Source organism: Pongo pygmaeus, chromosome 6, assembly GCF_028885625.2.
Source record: "Pongo pygmaeus isolate AG05252 chromosome 6, NHGRI_mPonPyg2-v2.0_pri, whole genome shotgun sequence".
Taxonomy (NCBI): Eukaryota; Metazoa; Chordata; class Mammalia; order Primates; family Hominidae; genus Pongo; species Pongo pygmaeus.
In genome coordinates this window covers 146959176-146981169 of record NC_072379.2, presented here as the reverse complement: position 1 = coordinate 146981169, position 21994 = coordinate 146959176, and the positions used below count along the sequence as shown (strand labels likewise).

Sequence of the window (21994 nt, the reverse complement as noted above, 5' to 3'; positions counted from 1 at the left end):
GTAGTGAAACAGGTTATGTTCTAAAAGTCTACACTCCTGTTACCTCAAAGATGATTAATTTGTTTTTCCCTATAAACAATGATGCTGAGAAATGAAAATACTCAATCTGTTGGTATATTAACATTCATAATTGTGTTTATTGAAACACATGGTCATTTACTTGATGAAAATGTAATATTGGCCTTGAGATATTTTCGTCTGTGCAGATTGTCATAATGATATTACTATATTATGCTAATGGTCACTTTACAAAAATGAAACTTATAAAATGGCAACAGAATGTTGCTGTTTTATGCCATTTTTCCAGTAGAATCTCAATGATATATTAAATCAATCATATTTACTATACTTCTAGGAGAAATTTTACTGAACAATTATCATCCTGATTTAATATACTTTTCAGAGTACGTAGCTGGAGCCTGGCGTAACTGATGTGAGTTACAGAATCTCTAATATGGAGATGTTAAGGCTTTTTCGACTCTGATCTCACTATTTGAGAAAAACAAACAAAATTAAAATTCCTCCCAAACTGTCAACAATACAGTTATTCATTGAGAGGTTTGGTCTTTTGTGTATGAATCGTGATTCGTAAATTCTATTCTATGAATTTTTGTTCTGTTGTATTTAAGCTTTCTCTCTGTTTCTGTAATTTGGAACTATTTCAGGAAATTAAATATTGAGTTTTTTTTTTTTTTTTACCATTAACTAAAGTTTGAAGCCCAAATGCCTTTTAAAATTCAGACAGGCCAAATTTTTAGCAGAAAAAGATACTTGAAATGCAAATGAAATATTTAAATCTAAATATAAAAGCTATTTTTAAATGGCTGAAATTATTCTCTTCCCCCTTTTTCTCAGAGCTGCATATACTTATAGCAGTTATTAAATGAAAACTTAAAATACATCGAATTACAAATTATATTATTAACATAGAATATGTGGAAATAAATATAACACTCCGTGATTCACAGAACTGGCTGTACTATCTATCTTATGCATCTGTAACAAATTGTCTCTATCAAAATTTCTTAGTCTGTAAGAGACTAATTGCTTATATGTGTCTTGTTCTTCATGAAGTTTAGGGATAATGCTCTCCCCTAATCACACAGTTGTTACTCACTACCTATGTGACCTTTGGTAAAGTATTTCACCTGGGTGTTAATTTCCTTATCCGCAAAATGGGAATAATCATGTATCTACTTTTTGTGGTTGTGAAGAGCAAATGAATTATGCATATAAAATATTAAGTACCTGTGTAACACACATGAAGCGAAACATATGTGTTTATTTTTAATGATAATAAACAATTAATGGCAACTTTGACCAATATAACCTGTGTATCATAATTTTTACTTTCTGAATTCAGTTCGGTTTATAATTTAAAATCTACCATTTTGTTAAATGTATGATATTTTAGTGATTTTAAGGTTGGTGATTTCTTAAAAGAAAGTACACATTATTCTATGGATTAGTAGGAATTTCATTTCTCTTATATTGTCATTGAAGCCAAATATTTAAAAAATATAATTTATCAACACATAAAAATTCCATTTATACTTCATATTTATGTATAAATACTATTTTTGCATTCTTCAACATTTCAGATGTATTGACACATTCTTGCTTTAATTTGAATTATTCCCATTTGGGACTTGTTCAAACAACCTCTTAATCAAAACCTGGATGACCTATTCATATCCTTTAGCAGGGCCTGAATATCCTGTGTTCCTCATGAGCTAGAAATGTGAAGAACTTTATGAAATAGGTAGCATAGGTTTTTTTTTTTTTTTTTTGCAAAACAGAGTCTATGAAAATTGCGCTTTGCCCCAAATTGTTAATTGCCTTTGCACACCTTGTAGCACCTGTAGCTGGGGAGTCTCTTTATGACTGAGATCTCAGTCTCAATCTTTCCCTCACAGGAGGTGCTCATGACATTTTATCTAGTCAGTTCTCATATAAAGGACTTGCCTTAGATACTGACAAAAGCCTGAAAGAAAACAGAGGTTTTGGCAAATGCTGTGATAGTGTGTTTGTTGGCGACTACCTCTCTCAACACTGTCAAAGATTCAGATTGTAAAAAATATCCACACATACAACTTTTTCTGTTATCCTTATATGGACTCAGAAAATAAAGCAAAGAAATGAGGCAATTTTCTGAACAATCAGGCAAGAAAAATGGCCTCAATTACTCATTTTGCCTCTCTGTCTCACTTATCTAGACATTGCTTGGGGGCAGGGGGTGAAAATTTACTACAGTTTTCTAATACATTGATTACTTTAAAAACTAATATTTTTTGACAATTTGCTGAAAGAATCTTTGCTGAAGGCCTAATTGAATTTGAAGCTGGAGGTAGTGGCTATTTTTATTTATTACACCATGAAGTCACCCAGATTATGCTTAACCAACTTTACAAGTAAATTTTCTGAGTTCAAGAGTTTGATTTTTTTTTTCCATAAAGTCATGAGGGCTAATTTCCAAGTGGATTTTGGACAAGATTTATGATTCTACTTTCTGATCATCCAAACCAAGAATCTAGATCCCATTCTAGACAAGGTCTTAGAGACGTGATGTGAGTACCTTTCTAACTTCGCTTTCCTTTCTGTCCCCATGAATCACTTCTCTTCTGGATTACATTCAGTTCTTTCAGATTCATTCTGATCTCCATTCGATCCTTCCTTTCCACTGTGATCAGAGTGATTTATCTTAAGCACAAATTAGCCCATGTCCACTCCTACTTAAGATCCTTTGATTCCGCACAAGTGCTTTCAGGATGAAATTCCAAACTCCCCAGTACAACACAAGAAACCCCCTGTGTAAGAGCAGGGTTGTACTTTCTCTCCTATCTCCCTCCCAGGCACTCTCCTAGAGCTACCTGGACACGCTGCAGTAACTCAGATGCCCCCAACTGCAGATAGACTCCTTGCTGTGCCCCCACCAGTGGTTGCTAACTGGGATGATGCTGCATTCCAGGGGAGATTTTTTGCAATGTCAGGTGACATTTTGTTTTTGTTTTTTTAATTTTTAAATTTTTATAGATTTAGGGGGTAAAAGTGCAGTATTGTTATACAGATATATTGTATAGTGGGGAAGTCTGGGCTTTTAGGATAACTATCACCCAAATAGTGTACATTGTACCCATTAGATAATTTCTCATTCCCCCTCCCACCCTCCTCCCTTTCTGAGCCTCCAGTGTCTATTATTCCACGCTCTATGACCATATGTGCACATCATTTAGCTCCCACTTATAAGTGAGAACATGAGGTATTTGGCTTTCTGCCTCTGAGTTATTTCATTTAACACAAGGACCTCCGGTTCCATTCATGTTCATCCAAAAGACATGATTTCATTTTTGTTTATGGCCGAGTAGTATTCCATGGTATATATGCGTGTGTGTGTGTGTGTGTATACATATATATACATGGTACACACACACACATATATATACACACACGCACATATATACACCACATTGTCTTTATCCAATTATCCATTAGACACTTAGGTTGATTCTGTATCTTGTGAATAGTGCTGCAATAAGCATACAAGTGCAGGCATCTTTTTTATATAATGATTTCTTTTCTTCTGAGTAGATACCCAGTAGTAGGATTGCTATATCAGACTGTAGTTCTATTTTCAGTTCATTGAGAAATCTTCAGGAGACATTTTGGTTGTAACACTGGCACCTCATGGACAGAGGCCAGGGATGCTGTTAAGATCCTAAAACACACAGGACAGCCCCCAACGGCAAAGAATTATTCTGTGAAAAATGTCAAAAATGAGAAACCCTGCCCTAAAACAACCTTGATGGCTTTCTTTACTCACTTTCTCCTACTCTTTAAGACTCAGCTCAAGAGTGACTGCCTCTGGAAATGTTCCTTTACTGCCACCCAGCCTCACTGTGATTTACCTCTCATTACTGTTCTTGTTATCTTCTTTTTCTCTTCTATAGATTAAAACATATTTTAAAATACAATCTTTGTTATCTATTAGGTACCTGTGATGGTTAATACTGAGTGTCAACTTGATTGGATTGAAGGATGCAAAGTATTGTTCCTGGGTATGTCTGTGAGGGTGTTGCCAAAGGACTCTAACATTTGAGTCAATGGACTGGAGAAGGCAGATCCACCCTCAATCTGGGTGGATACAATCTAATCACCTGCCAGAGTGGCCAAAATAAAAGCAGTCAGAAGAACGTGGAAAGACTAGACTGGTTTAGTCTTCTGGTCTATATTTTTCTCTCGTGCAGGCTACTTCCTGCCCTTGAACATCGGACCCAAAGTTCTTTAGCTTTGGGACTTGGACTTGCTTCCTTGCCCCTCAGCTTGCAGGTGGCCTATTGTGGGACCTCACCTTGTGATTGTGTGAGACAATACTCTTAATAAATTCCCTTTATATATATGTCTATCTTATTAGTTCTGTCCCTCTAGAGAACCCTGACTAATACAGATTTTGGTACAAGTAGAGTGCAGCCCTACTGAGAAGATACCAAAAAATGTGGAAGCAATTTTGGAACTGGGTAACAGGCAGAGGTTGGAATAGTTTGGAGGGCTCAGAAGAAGACAGGAAAATGTGGGAAAGTTTGGAACTCCCTAGAGACTTGTTGAATGGCTTTGACCAAAATGCTGATAATGATATGGACAATGAAATCCAGGCAGAGATAGTCTCAGATGGAATGAGGAACTTGTTGGGAACTGGAGCAAAGGTGATTCTTTTTATGCTTTAGCAAAGAGACTGACAGCATTTTGCCCCTGCCATAGAGATTTGTGGAACTTTGCACTTGAGAGAGATGATTCAGGGTATCTGGCAGAAGAAATATCTAAGCAGAAAAACATTGAAGAGGTGACTTGGGTGCTCTTAAAGGCATTCAGTTTAAAAAGAGAATCAGAATATAAAAGTTTGGAAAATTTGCAGCCTGACAATGTGATAGAAAAGAAAAATCCTATTTTCTGAGGAGATATTCAAGCTGGCTGCCGAGTTGTTCACCAAGACTATGGGGAAAATGTCTCCAGGACATGTAAGAGACCTTTGTGGCAGTCCCTCCCATCACAGGCCCAGAGGCCTAAAAGAGAAAAATGGTTTCGTGGGGTGGCCCCAGGGTCCCTGTGCGGTATGCAGTCTAGGGAATTGGTGTCCTGCATCCCAGCTGCTCCAGGTGTGACTAAAAGGGGTCAAGGTACAGATTGAGCCATGGTTTCAGAGGGTGCAAGCCCCAAGTCCTGGCAGCTTCCACATGGTATTGAGCCTGAAGGCATACAGAAGTCAATTACTGAGGTTTGAGACCCTCCACCTAGATTTCAGAAGATGTATGGAAATGCCTGGATGTCCAGGCAGAAATTTGCTGCAGGGGCAGGGTGCTCATGGAGAACTACCATGCACCTGGAAGAGCTGTAGACACCCAATGCCAGCCCATGAAAGCAGTCAGGAGGGAGGCTGTACCCTGCAAAGCCACAGGGGCAGAGCTGCCCAAGGCTGTGAGAGCCCACCATAAGTGTGACCTGGATGTGAGACCTGGAGTCAAAGGAGATCTTTTTGGAGCTTTAAGATTTGACTGCCCTGCTGGATTTTGGACTTGCGTAGGGCCTTTAGCTTCTTCAGTTTGGCCAATTTCTCTGATTTGGAATGGGTGTATTTATCTAATGCCTGCACCCCCATTGTATCTAGGGTGTAACTAACTTGCTTTTGGTTTTACTGGCTCACAGGCAGAAGGGACTTGTATTGTCTCAGATGAGACTTTGGACTGTGGACTTCTGAGTTAATGCTGAAATGAGTTAAGACTTTGGGGGACTGTCGGGAAGGCATAATTGGTTTTGAAATGAGAGGACAAGAGATTTGGGAGGGGCCGGGGTGGAATGATATGGTTTGGCTGTGTCCCCACCCAAATCTCAACTTGAATTGTAGCTCCCACAATTCCCATGTGTTGTGGGAGGGACCCAGTGGGAGGTAACTGAATCATGGAGGTGGATCTTTCCTGTGCTAGTCTCGTGATAGTGAATAAGTCTCATGAATCTTGATGGTTTTATAAAGGGAAGTTTCCCTGCACAAGCTCTCTTCTCTTGTCTGCCACCATGTGAGACATGCCTTTCACCTTCTGCCATGATTGTGGGGCCTCCCCAGCAACATGGAACTGTGAGTCCATTAAACCTCTTTCTTCTGTAAATTGCCCAGTCTCGGATATGTCTTTATTAGCAGCATGAAAATGGACTAATACAGTACCCAACATGCTTATTGATTATACAAATGAATAATACTAATTAGGGCAAATTGGCCTATCCATGAACTCTGATGGCATGGTGAAATGTAACAGGTTTGAGTCCCTTTTAGCTATGCTTACTTATTTATGAATTGCCTTTGGGACAGAGCAGAACTTTCATGAATTCATTTAGAAACTCAGAGGAGAAAAATTAAGACATTACTAAAATAAGTTAATTTTCGAATTATGATTATGTACAGATTTTTCTACAATTTCAATTTTAAATTTTGGAAACAGAACAGCTATAAGTGTGAATAACAGACAAGAGCTCCATCCAAGGCTAAATACTATCACTCACTTATTTTCCAAATGTTTATGAGTGGCTGCTATATGCCAGGCATCATGCTACCCATGAAATGTCATGATGAGCAAAACGTCCTGTGCCTGCCCTCAGAGAGTGACAGTCCAGTGGGAAAGACAGACAATCCAGAAATATTATAAATGAAAAATTACAAACAGTGATCATGACTGTGAAGAAGAGGGAAAGGGTGTTAGGAGAGTTTACAAAGATGGTGTATGTGTGGGGCTGATCTATTATAAAGGGGCAGGAGGGCTTCCCGTAGAGTTGCACTTTGGAGCTGATTTAGACTGGGGAGGTGGTGCAGGGTTGGGGAGGAGTGTGCCAGCCAAAGGAGGAGCATATAGAAGCCTGAAGTGAGAAGGGTCCTAGCATGTTCTGGAACCAAAGAGAAGACCGGTGTGGCTGGAATACTGGGGGAAGGGGAAGGCTGGGAGGACACGGGGCTGGGGAGGTGGACAGAGCCTTTTATATAATATTAAATGTTGACAGAGTCTTTAGGCTAAAAAAATTTAGGGGAGCCGTTATGTGTGTAATTATTCCTACCTGAAAAGTTCAAAGTACTGTTATTTGAGCTATATTTTGTTAAAATCAACAATGACAACAACAAACCACTGGGACAACAAAAATTTCTTCCTGGATTGCTTTTTAGATTGGGTGTTTTCATAGTTGTATTAGTTTCCTAAAACTGCTGTAACAACTGACCACAAACTTGATGGCTTACAACCACAGCATGTACTCGCTCACAGCTCTGGAGGCCAGAAATCCACAATGGAGGCCAGAAATCCACAATGGAGGCCTCAGCAGGTGCACTCCCTCTGCAGCTCCAGGGGAGGAGGTTTGTTGCCTCTTCCAGCTTCTCGTGGCTCCTGGCATTCTTGGTCTTGTGACCACAGAACTTCAATCTCCTCCTCTCTCTTCACATGGGTCTTCACATGAGCTGCTTCTCTGTGTGTCAAAGCTCTCCTTTCTCTCATGAGGACTCCAGTCAGTGGATTTAGAGTAGATTTCTAAGTCCAGGATGATCTTAATCTGCAGATCCTTAGCTGCATTACATCTGCACAAACCCTGTTTCCAAGTAAGGTCATATTCACAGGTACCGGGGTGAGAACTTGGACATATCTTTTTGGGGCACACAGTTGAAGTCACTACAATAATGTTGATTTCAAATCATTATTATTACTAGATTACACCTGAGCATTATTGCTGTGTTATTTCTTAGAGTATTCACCTCAATACTCCTCATCCATTCACTACCACTAAAGATGACAGGCGCACAGAGAAGCAAGCAGTACACTGATTTGGACATGGGACTCAGCCTGGCTTGGCCACTATCTTGGCCACTATCTGCTGTGTGGCACTTAACTCCTGCAAGCCTCATTTCTTCACCCTTAAAATGAGGAGTGACAATTTACCTTTACATATATTATAGGCTTTACATGTTTTCTATGAATCTACAACTTCATGACTCGATTCACAGCTCTGCTCACTTTTTCTTGACCATGCTGACATTTTGGCCTCTGGTCCTCCTTCTTTAAAATATTTTAATCCTTTTCTGAGTCAGTGGTGATGGTGGTGGTGGGGCCTTCCCTGACATTTGTAGCTGGATTCCTACTCCAAGTCCTCGCATAGAGAGAAACGGTTTTATAGGGGAATGTTTCATTGGAGATGAAACAATGATACTTTGGTAGCTGGGGCAATTCTTTTTTTATCCTTATTGGAGGATCATTCCCCAGGTGAAGTTTATTTAGCACTTGTCATTAAAGAAACGTGAGTTGGTTAGAAGCCAGTGTGAGCAAGTAGAGAGAAAGAAAGTTTCTGATTCAGTTGAATTATAATAAAATAAGCACCTCTGTACAGTTTAAGATAAACCCAACTGAACTGAATGTTATTTATGTAAGCTAAAACCTTTATTAACTTGACAGCAGCATTATTATTAGGCAAAGTGTGATATAACATAGATACAGACTCAAAATGGACACAAATGATGCCCATTGTATTTATTTATGACAAAAATTAGTCAGAATTGTAAGTACTGGTGATGTTAGGTTTTCTATTGAAAGTGATTCTTTCTCCATACGTCTGGGGTTTGAGTTCATGTAGCCACCAAACTCTGCCAGAGTTTAATGAGGATCTCAAAGGTGGGAGATGGATCCATTTGGTCGATGTAGGTGTCTATGAAAGCCCCAGAAACATTAGTCTGTCAGAGGACCAAAGGGAAAGAAATAATTGAAAAGGAGATATAAAAGGAGAAGAAAGACAGCTATTAAAAAGTTGAATTCTAGTAGAATTACGAGGGTATTTTTACAGCACTCTGTATTTTTAGATGGCTTCCTCCATAGACCCCAACACAAAATGCATCACAGAAAAGTACAAAAGAGCAATAGTCCTTCTTATGAGATTCTGTTCATAGGAAAAGAAAAAGAAGATTTAGCCAGCAGCAGGAATTTGTTCCACCTCGCTTTAAATGGAAATCACTTTTAAAGCAGTTATGGAAAAATTTAGCTGGGTTCCCAAACAATATAACATGTTCTGTGCAAAGTCCGATTCACGAAGCTTCTGCCAGCAAATCATTATTCTTGCGCTACAAGAAAAAGGGTGTATTGTTCCCTGTTACAGGAGAGCTAGGGAAAAAGAACATGATAGTCAGCAGAGGAGCTAAAGAGACTTGATTTATAGATTATATTGACTCACTAGTGTGGAAAGAAAAAGTAACCCCTATCTAATCTTTCAATTCTTCCTTTGAGGCATCTTTCAGATGTGTACCTTCCTTTCCATGACTTCTGAATCTGTCTTCATGCCGTCCCCTCCCTCTTGTTTCCCTGCGTTGCCATCATAGTCCCTCACTCCCCAGCTGGGGTACCAGATATCTCTGTCTGTGACACTCAGGCCCATTTCTACCTCATTCTAGGATCTCTCCTACAGCACAGGGACGGGCAGTGTAGGAACTACATTTCCCAGAATCCCTTGCCAAACCGAGCTTTGTTTTGGATGCGACCAGTAAGAAGCCCCTGTGGGAGATTTGGATGGCAGAGAAGTGTGTATTGGGGCAGTGGCCTGCTGACATGCAGAGTTTGGAACCTAAAGGGTTTTTAGCAGCCTTTAGAAGTTCACCAATAGATACCGAAGGCTGCTGTGACCTGTGGGGAAGATTTCTTGAGTTTCTGACCTGCCTGGAGGCAATGTCTAATCCTTCAGTAGCCATTAGAGAAGCTGAGGCCAGCAGTGACTGGCCTTCCTCAACCTCAGGACTCCTTTCCGTCACTCTCATAAGCACGTAGTGACCCATATCAGATCCTTCCTTCCTTGGAGCACCGAGAGAAGGTTCTATTTTCCTGATTGTTTACATCATTGCTCTCTGGAGCTCGGAAATTATCTATCACAGCTCCTTATTTTATGGATGAAGCTCAGAGAGATTAAGTGACTTGCTCAAGATCACGCAGCTCCTTAATTATGGAACCAAGCCTGGAATCTCTATCTCCTAACTTCCAGGCTGGCGCTAATTTGTATTGTTTCATGCCTCTGTAGATTTGTATACCATCTCCTCATGTTCCCGCATTTTTTTATACCCCTATTTTGTTGTATCTACGATGCCAGCAGTTATCATTGTTTCATGAAAAAAAAAAAAAACCTAAGAAAAATACCACCAAATAAATGGACTCAGTAAATTTTAATCACTGGAAAATTTTATGCTTGCCGAAAGAACTCTTTTCAGCTTGATTATAAATTTTTAAATTATTTATTGCATATACACAAAAAATAAAATATAAGCAAAATAAATTGGGTGAGATATTTCTGAAACTTCCTTTCATGTAGAGTCTCACTCTTTGAATCATTTCTTGACTCAGAGTTATTAAGCCTAATTACATATAATTCTGTATAAATAATATATATTAAATATATTATGTATACAGATAATGGATCTATATTATAGAATAAATATACATAACTATATATAATTAAATTACATAGTTAATATATAATTAAATGTATAATTTAATTAAATGTTTACATATAATTAAATTATAAAATATTTATTAAAAAATATGAAAACAATGTATTGAAATATAACATAAAAATATAATATATTGAAATATAATTTTATATATTGCAATATATAAAAATATAAACATAATATATTGAAATATAATTCAATATATTATATTGAAATATAATTCAATATAATATATTGAAATATAAAAATATAATATATTGAAATATAAAAATATATTGAAATATATTTCAATATATTTCGATTCAATATAATTCAATGAATTATATTGAAATATAATATATTGAAATATAAAAATATAATATATTGAAATATAATTAAATATAATTAAAATAAAATATAAGCAAAGTAAATTGGGTGAGATATTTCTGAAAATTCCTTTCATGTAGAGTTTGACTCTTTGAATCATGTTTTTGACTCAGAGTTATTAAGCCTAATTATATATAATTCTGTATAAATAATATATATTAAATATATTATGTATAAATATAGATAATGGATCTATATTATATAATAAATATATAAACATATATAATTAAATGACATAGTTAATATATAATTAAATGTATAATTTAATTAAATGTTTATATAATTAAATTATATATTTATTTAAAAATATAAAAATATAATTATATGCTTATAAAATTATATAATTTTATATATATAACAGTTTTAAAATATAAATTTCCATGCCATCAAGCGATAAGATGAGGTAATATTTCCTTAAAAAATGTTAACTTTAGTTTTAATTTTGTGGGTACATTGTAGGTGTATATATTCATGGGGTACATGAGATATTTTGGTGCAGGTATGCAATGTGTAATAATCACATCATGGAAAATTGGGTATCAATTCCCTGAAGCATTTATCCTTTGTGTTACAAAGAAATATGGAATCTCTATGAATTTATGTGTCATTCTCTTGCAGGGGCCTTGCTGATCTTCCCTGTATTGTTCCAGTGTTAGCATATGAGCTGCCAAAGCAAGTGCAATGTAACATTTAAATCTGTTAAGCAACTAAAATGCTGTGGTGCTAGACTCTTAAGTCATTTGGCATGACATAGAACTAGACTTCTTTTTTTACTTTTGCTTCCTGTATGTTAAACATATATAATACACTGTCTCACCCATCGTCTTTCAAAACAAGTAGTTCCTAGGAATAATAAGAGTGGTCTGTAATTGTCTCTGAGGTTTTCTTGCAAGATGCTGACATGTGTCTTACACGTTGTTCTCCTACATGCAAGCATTGCTTGTGACATCACAACTGCCACCTGGCTGAAGGTAACTATAAGATGTTATAGATTCTAAGATGCATCCCAATTTCAGAAATATTACAATGAAAAAAATCATGTGTCACAAAATTTATTCAATTTTTAGTTCTGTTCTGTTCATTTCTGTGTCTTCAGTAAGAGTGTATGCATTTTCCAGGTATAGTTAGTAGCATATAATTATTTTTAGTGTCTCAGAATATAGGCGTACTTGGGGATTATTAAAATATGGTTTTTCCTTAAACTGAAACGTCTATCTTGTGTATTCATAATGCTATTGTTTTAATGTAATTAATCACTATAATTTATGATTAATTTAATGTCTTTAAGGCATAACATATACAGCTTTAATTCATGTTTGGACCCAACAATCACTTATTGTTCTCATATTACTAGGCATATTTGCCTCTCAGGAGATTATTAACTGTCATACTTAATAAGAATTCCTCTAACTTGAAAACTCAAAGATTAAGATTTCTGTGATATCTATGTATAGATAGCAAGGCTATGGTAATAGAATTGGTAAAATCTTGTTTTGTTTGAGAAAAATAAGGCAGAAAACAAAATTTACTTCTTTGAGAGGATACACTTGCCATCTCTTCTGTTTCTTAGAAAATGGGTTTTCACCATGCTTATTCATAACCAGTACCTGCTTCTTGAACATTTGGCTGAGAAGAAAAAGTAGCGTAGCAGTCAGCAGGAACTTGCTAATACAAGAGAATGCTTGCTGTATGGAATGAAGTAATGCATACAGAGCATGACACCTGGCAGATGTGTTTCCATCTGTTGCTCAGACTTTTGTCTTATTTTCCCTCCAACCAATTATATGGTCTTTCCATGCTTGGCAAATAGTAGGCAGTCAATGAATGATAAGTTCCTTCTATTTCCTGCTCTTGCTCCAAAGTTAAAGCAGGGCAAATACTTGGGCTGAAATGATTTTCCCTTCTTTACAGCTTGCCTACAGTTTTGAAGAAAGTAGATGTAGTGGACTGAATGTTTATGTGACCCCCACCAAATTAATATGCTGAAATCTTAACACCCAAAGTGATGTTACAAAGTGGGGCCTTTTGGGGGGAAGTAGGTCATGAGATGCAGAGCCTTTACATATGGTATTAGTGCCGCTATACAAGAGGCCCCAGAGAGTGCATTTTCCCCTCTGCCATGAAAAGTCACAGCTAGAAAGAGCCATCTATGAACAGAAAACTCCCCCTCACCAGACACCAGATCCCCCAGTACCTTGGCAGCTCTTGGACTTCCCAGCCTCCAGAGCTAAGAGAAATGAATTCCTGTTGTTTCTAAGCCACCTAGTTTATGTTTTTTTTTTAAAATAGCAACCCAAATGGACTGAGACAGTATGTACTCCAAGTCACTCACAATCTCAGATTCACATATGTATTGAATGCCCCATGGAAACAAAGTCCATCATAGCATGTTTGGACTAGAATGGGTACCTGAGACTCTTTTGGCCTAAGGTTGCTATGGAGATCCACTTCTGGAGCAAGGCAGCTTCAGGATTCTGAGAGACCTTCTCGGGGTAAGCAGATGTGAGATTTCTACAGGGACGCTGTGGGATTCACCAGAGCCTGTGTGTAACACCTGTGACCTCTGTTTTACTGGGGACCATGTGGCCACCCTAGCGGCTCTGTATTCCCCACAAGGATTCAGGCAGATGCCCAGTGGTCACTCTGACCATCACAGGCCTGTTCCAATTGTTACTGTGGAAAGGACCTTAGGATATCTGAAAATTGATCATATGCTCCTTCAATTGTTCTTGTATACACATCATTTAACACTGAAAAGTAGTAAAGTAGAGTGTTCATGATTTGTGTGGGCTTTCCAGCTAGCCAGACAAGTTCCAATCCTGGTTCTGTTACCTAGAGTCCTATGACCTTGATCAATTTACTTAACACTTCCGTTTCAGCATTTGTGATATCGGAAAAATGCCCGTCTCACAGGGTTTTTGTGAGGATTGAATGAGATACGTACGTGACATACCTGGCACAGAGTAAGCACTAAGTATGGAGAGCTATTACGATCACTGACAAACGTGACATTTAAGACTTTTAATTCAACATCATTAGCTCATCTGTCTTATTGACACTTAATCAAGACTTTCTAAAGTGTGAGCTCGTATTAATTTCCCAGTAACTCAGTTGTCTACTTGAGTTCATTTTTCTTTCACCAAACTGAAACTAACTCCTGTGGCATGATTGATTTTGCCAGAGTGATTCTGCATATCCTAAACAGGATCTTTCCATCTGCTGCTCAACCCCATCTGTTCTTGCCTCCAGCTGATCCAATTTCATATCCAGTTGGTAGAGGGCCACCTGAAAAAAAATCTGCATTATGTTGTGATGTCCTGAAGAAATCTTGAGAAAAATTCAGCCTAAAGAGTTCAGTCACTTGGACACACTAAAGGCTCAATAAATTATTTTAGGGGAAATGGGGAACTTGCCATATGGTGCTGTTTTTTTGGTGGCGAAATTAGCTCATATCAAAGTTGTGTTAGAAAAAACAAGGAAAACTCGTGCCTAGCAGAGTGCTATGTGCAGTACAGACTCTTTGTACCCAAGAACTAATTAATATAGTACTATTATTATGTAGGAGGATTGCAAGTCCTTTGAAGGTGATAAATGTTCCAAAGATGTATAATTTCATTTTTAAGGTATTATTATTATTTTTATATTAAAAGTATGATATTTTAGATGATTAGAGAAACTAGGACATTTAAGACTTTACTCTTTCACAAAATATGCGCTAGACTGCATTCACTCGAGCTGGAGTATCAGTGAACATTTATGAAGAGATGCTTCTCTGAGTGGTGTAGCATGGTGTAACAGCAACAGCACTGAGCATCACCCCAAAACAATTTGCTGATGCTTATTAGATGCCAGATATTGTCAGATGTACTTTGCCTTTATTACCTTCATGTATTTTATCAAATTAAGATACAATTTATTGTTTGATGCCCCAAGATTTTATGTGGCACTTCCAAAAAAGATGTGCCACTGATTTTAAGAATCATCCCAATTAAAATGTGAAATGTGCCTATGTCACAGAAAGGAAGAATACAGTAATCTATGATTCCTTATAACACCTCTATGAGGCTCATTTTACATATGAATACATTGAAACTCAGTGGTATTAAATGAAATGCCCAAGCCCCTTCCAGCTAGAAAACAAGGAAATATTGACTTGGATCCAATTTTGTCTGCTCCCTACAATCTGTATTAACTTTGGGCTTCAATGCCCTGGTTCTGCAGTGACTGTAGTTCCAGAGATAGTAAGTACCAGTGAACAAAGCTCTAGAATAAATTTGTACCTCTAGTGCTGTACCTGGAAGCACATCTTCATATCTGAAATAAGTATACTACACTCACCCATTTCTTCCCCCTTTTTTCTAGTTTCTTTCTTCATTCGTTGATGATCTACTTAGAAAATCATATTTTAAACGAATTCCTTTTCTCTCCTCTGTACCCTAAAGGATCGCGTGTTTTGAAAGTAGTGTAGCTGGCATCAGAAATCATAAGAATAGGAAGAATGGCTTTCTTCAGGGAAAACTTAAAGGTTTCTCTCCTTTCCTGTAGAATTTCTATTATTATAGAAATAATAGAAATATGCTTTATCTTTGATTAAATAAATGATGGGTTTAATACAAGAAGTCATTGCATTACTTGGCCTGGAAAACAACTGGTCAGAAACCTCCCCAGCACTCTACCCTCTCATCCTTTCTAAATCATCTCCTTCCCACCTTTTTGGGCTCTATGAGAATATAGCCAGCATCACAGGAGCTATCTATTTCTTCTTCCTGTGACTCTAAGATCCCCAAGCTCAAAACCCAAAGCTTGGCAAGAAAAAAATCCTAAAGGTAAGTAACATATTTCAATCATTTTACAAATCTCTTTCCTCTATCCTCTGCCAAATACACAGAGGATATCCCTTGACAAGTTTTACAATCTAATTTGTTTAGTAGATCTTGTGGCCCACACTATTTGGAGCAAAATATTCATTTACTCAACAAATTTTTTTGTTATGTGCTATGCTAAGCACTTTACATTTACTATGTACAACTTACACAACCATTTGGGTAAGTTTGGTTCCTAGGGATTAACTGGATTGCAAGGCCACGAAGCCACACAGTGCTTGACACCATGCAGAGGGAAGTCAGGTTGACTCAGAGCCCTTACTCCATCTGCTTGAGGCAAACAGAGAAAACTTTTGGCCTAGGATATTTTTCATCAACAGTGAGTAATTACTAAAGTTATTATAGCAGGGATTTCAGTCCTTGAAACGTATTCAGCTTTTATCCCATGAACGGTGAAACCCCATCTCTACTAAAAATACAAAAAATTAGCCGGGTGTGGTAGTGGGTGCCTGTAGTCCCAGCTACTCAGGAGGCTGAGGTTGGAGAATGGTGTGAACCCAGGAGGCGGAGCTTGCAGTGAGCCGAGATTGCACCACTGCACTCCAGCTGGTGCGACAGAGCTAGACTCTGTCTCGAAAAAAGAAAAAAAAATGTGTTCAGCTTTTATGTAAAGGGGGATATCCACTTAAGGATATTCTTTCTTATTTCTTGATGAGACCATAATGATGGTTAAAAGAACCAATTGAATTCATTAAATTTTACTGTAATGGGAAATTCTGTCCACTTTTGTCCTGTGACTATTAGAAATGCATTTTTTACACATATTTTTTCACTTCAAAAAAATTCCAAGCCCTTTTTATTTATCCCAGAGTTCTCTATTTGTTGAAATAGCTTGCTGTTTATATAAGCCAGTGAATTGAGTTTGAAGCCTCTTTGATATCTCTGATAAAACATTAGAAAAAACCTGGGGTATAAATGCCAAATGGCTGTTTTGGAGTCCCCATTAAATTTAAATTTGATAAGTCTATGGATCATATATATAGCATGTGCTATGGCTTTTTACTTTCCATTCTCTGGCCAATATTAAACTGTAAATTGAAAGGAAATTCTTGGTCACCATCAAATTGATTGATTGAGGCATAAGCCAATCTTTAAGTCAAACTAATATCAAATAGGACATAGAATTCCGGGATAGTTCCAGTTATAGAATCAGAATTATGGATTCTTAATTCAGAATAAATTATAGGATTATACTATCACTTATACATTTTAAGTATTCATTGAACTGGATTTTGCATTTTCCTTTTGTGTTCCTTTCATTATTTCTATTAAGGAGCTCATCCAAAATATCCAATTAATTTTTCCCTATCACTATTAAAACACTTTCTTAGTGTTCTGAGCTTCAGTCTTTCTCTAAACTCATCTTTCACACAACTGGCATATTGCTGTTTATAAAAGTCATATTATATCCCAGCTTGTAAACTTCTGATGGCCTTCTATTGCCTGGCTTATAGGAGAAGACCTATAACTCCTTAGCCTGATGTAAATTACTACCCTCAATCGACCCTCAAAGTCCTCGCCCTAACTTTACTACCTACTATCCCTCTACAAAAACCAAGGAACCGAAGTGAGAAAGGTCACCTTAAGGTTTCATGCAAAAACTTTGCCTTTTTTCTTATATTTTACATTCCACCTTCTATCTTCAATACCCACACCCCATATCATCTTTCTAAAAAGCCTTCTTTGGCCTCCTCAGTGCAGAGAGATCTCTGTTGCCCACCAACTCTCAGAGCACTTCTCTCTCTCCACCCTTTGTTTAGTGGTTGTCATCTCTTCTCTCATTTCTTCTCTATTTCATCTCTTCTCTAGATTTGCTGCATATATATCTTCTCTTTTTATCTGGATTGTAAACATTTTGTGAAAGATATTATCCCAGTGTTTGCAGATAGCGAGTGCAGGGTTTCTATGCTCAACAGAAATGTTATGTCTCTTTAGATGTTTATTTTCAATTTTATTGGAGAATACTATTATCATACATCAGTGTTTTCTTTCTGAGGAACAACAATCCTAGTTTCTCCTCTCAAAGTACACTTTTACAATAATGAATTACCCTATTCATAGTTTTGTTATAAACTTTCTTCAAGTTCTACCCAACTATATTAATTGAAGTTGTGAAATAAGGTATTAGATGAAATTATAATATAAAACACATCAACTCTGAGTAGAGCAGAAGGGCTTGCCTCAATAAATTGCTGGGTCAATACTCCATTAACAACCAACCTGGTGCTACTAAGAACGCTCACTAGAAGCACTGCTCAGGATATCTATAAACTGCACAAACTCATAGAGACAAATATGTATATATTGTGTGCCTCTTTCAATTTTCTTTTAACAGCTCAACATATAACATTGAAACAAGAATTATTTTTGTTTCAAAGGATGAAAGTAACTATAACTATTGAATCCTAAAATTTTTAATGCTTTAAAAATTAGGTAAATATTTGACACATAAAATCTTAGACTCTATTTAAAGCAGCATTTTACCTTCAGTATAATCCGTAGCAAGTAAATTTACCAGTACCTCAGAATACTGTAAAATTCATTTCCGTTACATTTCTTGAATCCACTACTTCCTCAATCCACGTTAAGCAAAATTTTCTTTTCCCTGTCTGCCTTCCCTATATGGAAAGTGCTGGATGCCATTATGGTATCACGTGACACACTTCTTTTGTTACTAGTGTCCCCCAGACAACTACTCAGAGCTTTCTTTCTCAGGCATTGTGTGACCACCATTCACTTCTCTTACTTCTTAAGTATCGATTTGAGGCTCTGCAATTAAAGAAAAAAAAAAAAGGAAGCTGGCAAAAGAGGGCTTTTTTGTTTGATATTGTGTTTTGGGACAATTTTTTCAAGTATTAAGAATCATATCATTTTATGACCAGGGAGGACCAAACTGAAGTCCAGGAAAATGACCGTCCAAGAAGATCCATAGTTACCTAGTATCAAAAATGATACTCATATTGGCAATACAGACATGCCAAAACTCGTTCCTTCTGATGTGAGATTTAATGATAGGTACCATTTCCACATGGGCTCAATTGTTTGGTAAGCAGGGCTGTTCACTATGGGGAAATTCTGTAGTATTTGGAATTTCCTCCACCTCTCCATACATTCATACACAACTCTACCATGGACTTGAATGATGTAGCAAGGCTTACTAGCTTCTCAAGACTTTGTCATCATAGCCAGACTTGAGAGTAGAGTTTCTGGGTCCACATCTTACAGATACGTGCCCCATCTTTACTACTAGAAGACAACAAGGAAGGAAGAAATTCTACTCTCTGCGATAGTTTAATCTGAAATGCAAGCTTAAGAATTCCAGAAACTGAAAAAGTATTATTTCAGCCTTTTGAATAAAGGAGAGACTACACAGTTAAACCTCTGAAGGCTTCACCAAGCCCCTCAAAGTGAATTTCTGCTGAATAGAATCTTGAGACACTAAACACATAATATTGGCATGCAGAATGTCTGGGTGTTGAATACAAGGTTTGCTAGTTTATATAGATTAGCCATCCGCATACACCTTCTGAATGCCTTGATGTCTGCTAGAAAGACAACACAAACCTTAGTCATGCCAGGGATTCAGTAAAATAGCCTTCTTATATTGAGTTATTTGCTGCTATATTTGTTTTTCTTTTTAAATATAACAGTTGTTGGATTTTACAAATTAATACCAAAATGCCAAAATAAATAAAAGAGAACTTTACTACTTTTGCTTCTATTTTGTGAGAGTACCAGCTATACCAGTATTTTCTTTGTTTTAAGCCATTCACCTATGGGCATATTCTGTAGCTCCAGTAATTTTTTTTTTTTTTTTTTTAGCTCTTCCTTGCAAGTAATTGGTATTGATTTTTGCAGGTTACTGCTAATGTGTTTAGTTCCGAAAAGAAACCTAACTGTACCCCTCTCATCCTATAGTCCCTAGAAGAAAATAACATGTATAACTTCAGAGCAAATTGCAGTGGTATCCAACTTCTTTAGGCAAAAATTAGGGGTGGGAGCCAGGTTTTTTCAGGGCGCATGGCTTCATACCTCAAAGGCAGTGATATGTTTTAACCTCCCCATTATTTCAATTCAACGTGCTGATATATGAAGTGTGGTGGTTAGTGGTTAATACTCCTTATGCTAGAGGAGTAAACAACTAAACAACGTAGAAATCTCATCTAAGAACAAGGCCCTAGGGAGTGACAAGAAATAAGTCTACCCCTTAAGTCAGCACATTCAACTGGGTCAGTCAGTAACAACAGTGGCACTAATAGCTTTTAGCAGCAGGGCAGCTGCTGATTACAATTGGGTTTCCTGCAACTGTGGCTACAGAAGAACTGAAGTCTCCATTAGAAAGGCAGAAAACCAGGGGAATGCACATGAATTCACGGTAGAAGGCAAAAGCAAGTGGAGTGTGTAGACTTGGAAGAAAAGGATTCACAATTTTCCATATAGTTAAACACAACTTTGCATATCAGTCAGTAAAGGGAGTCAAATATATGGTTTGGAAAGCTCTGGATTATTGCGAAGCAAACTTTATTATCCAGAATCAGCTCAAGAAGGTAGTACCTACTGTAGAATACAAGGTTTCCTTCTGATAAAATGATATTTTCTGTACCAACCCTTGTGTCCTGCAGAGTTGACAAACAGCAAATAAGAGTAGAGTAGTAAAAATTATAATAAGAAATTTACATATCATTGTTTTTCCTAGGTAAAAATGCAAAAAGCTCACACCTTAAACGACAGCCATATTTTTGACTGAAAATGTTGTCTTAGCGATGTCATATACATCGCAATGATAATCATCAGCATCCAACTTTGAAACATCCACTTGGCATCCTATTAGTAGGGCAGTATGAATGATCAGGGCACAGTTCCCTATGGCAGTATTAATGATGCAGTGGAATCAGTCAAGGACAGTTAACACAGCTGAGGTGGGTAAACAGGGTAGATAAAGGAACACGAGATAAACTGTTACTACATATGAACATTTTGACATAATCTGGCAGGCTGACAAAATAGACAACACTCCAAAAATATATCTAGAAGTCAGATTAAAAATTTCAGTGGAAACTTGCAATACTTCCAACAGGGTGGGATTTTATATAAAATAGACTCTTTTTGGATTTATTCATGGGATTTTGTCGCTTAAAAAGTGAGAACATCTTGTTATAAAGAAGCTTTTCATGTCAGAATTTTTGATATGTATTTGCTAAACCAACACACAGATATGCCTGCCTGGATATACACAACATCTCCATGTATCTATGGTTATATAGAGCACTTGAAAGAGTCATTTAAATCTTCTTTCTTCATTTCTTTATTTCTCATTCACTTTCATGTGTTGGGAGTGAGGTGGGGAGGTGAGTATAAAATAGAGAGTCCATCCACTTTCCATCATATTCTAGTCCATCTTCTCTACCCACGACTCCATAGAAATTGCTCTTGTCAGATCATAGAAGACTTCCATGAGACTAAATCTAGCGGACAGTTTCTCTGTCCTCAGTTGGAACATTTGGGGGACATTTCTTCTTTTTTAAACACTATTGTTTCTTGGCTTATGTGATGTAACTTCTGATTTTCTTCCTTTCTCACTGCCAACCCCTTCTCAATTTGTTATTTTTTCCCCAACAAAATGAATGCTTTTTGTTTTTTAATCTTGATCAGATCATCATACTCTTTCAGTAACTTCCAATAACTTTTAGTAGTTTTTCATTTCATGTAAAATAAAACCCAAATTCCTCATCATTTCCCTAAAGTTCAGCTTCATTTAGTCCCTACCTGTCACCACAATTTTATTCTGCACCACATTCACCATGCCCTTCCACCTTGCCTCCCTTCCTGTTTCTCCTCAGCCATTTCCTTTTTCAGGGCCTTTTCCTTTGCAGGTTCCTCCCCAACACCCAAATTCTTCACACCTCTGAATCCTTCCTGGCATTCCAATCTCAGTTCCTAAGTTACCACACTGGAAGACCTTCTCCAGGACTTCCATTTCACATTCATCTTGCCTCTTTCTGTCATGTTTATGTTATTTATAGCACTTATCACATTCTGAACATATCTTTTTTATTTATTTATGATTTATTGTGTTTTCCCTCCACTGGAATGTACATACCATGAGGACGAGGAACATGTCAGTCTTGTTGCCTTCTGTATTACCATTGCTTGATACATAAAAGGCACTCAATAAATATTTGTCAAGTAAAACATACATTAAAAATTTCAAGGCCCAAAAAATATCTAATGGGACCCAGAAAAC

The 21994-nt window shown here is 37.0% G+C and overlaps 1 protein-coding gene and 1 non-coding gene across 3 annotated transcripts in view; both read right to left on the bottom strand.

The window, feature by feature from the left end:
- The window catches only part of CNTNAP2 (contactin associated protein 2), a 2269257-nt gene that overhangs the window by 576152 nt on the left and 1671111 nt on the right, over positions 1–21994 (bottom strand). The window lies entirely within an intron of this gene.
- Positions 11440–11543, bottom strand: LOC129041759 (U6 spliceosomal RNA). Its single transcript, XR_008503915.1, has one exon. It is a non-coding gene; the product is annotated as a U6 spliceosomal RNA (small nuclear RNA).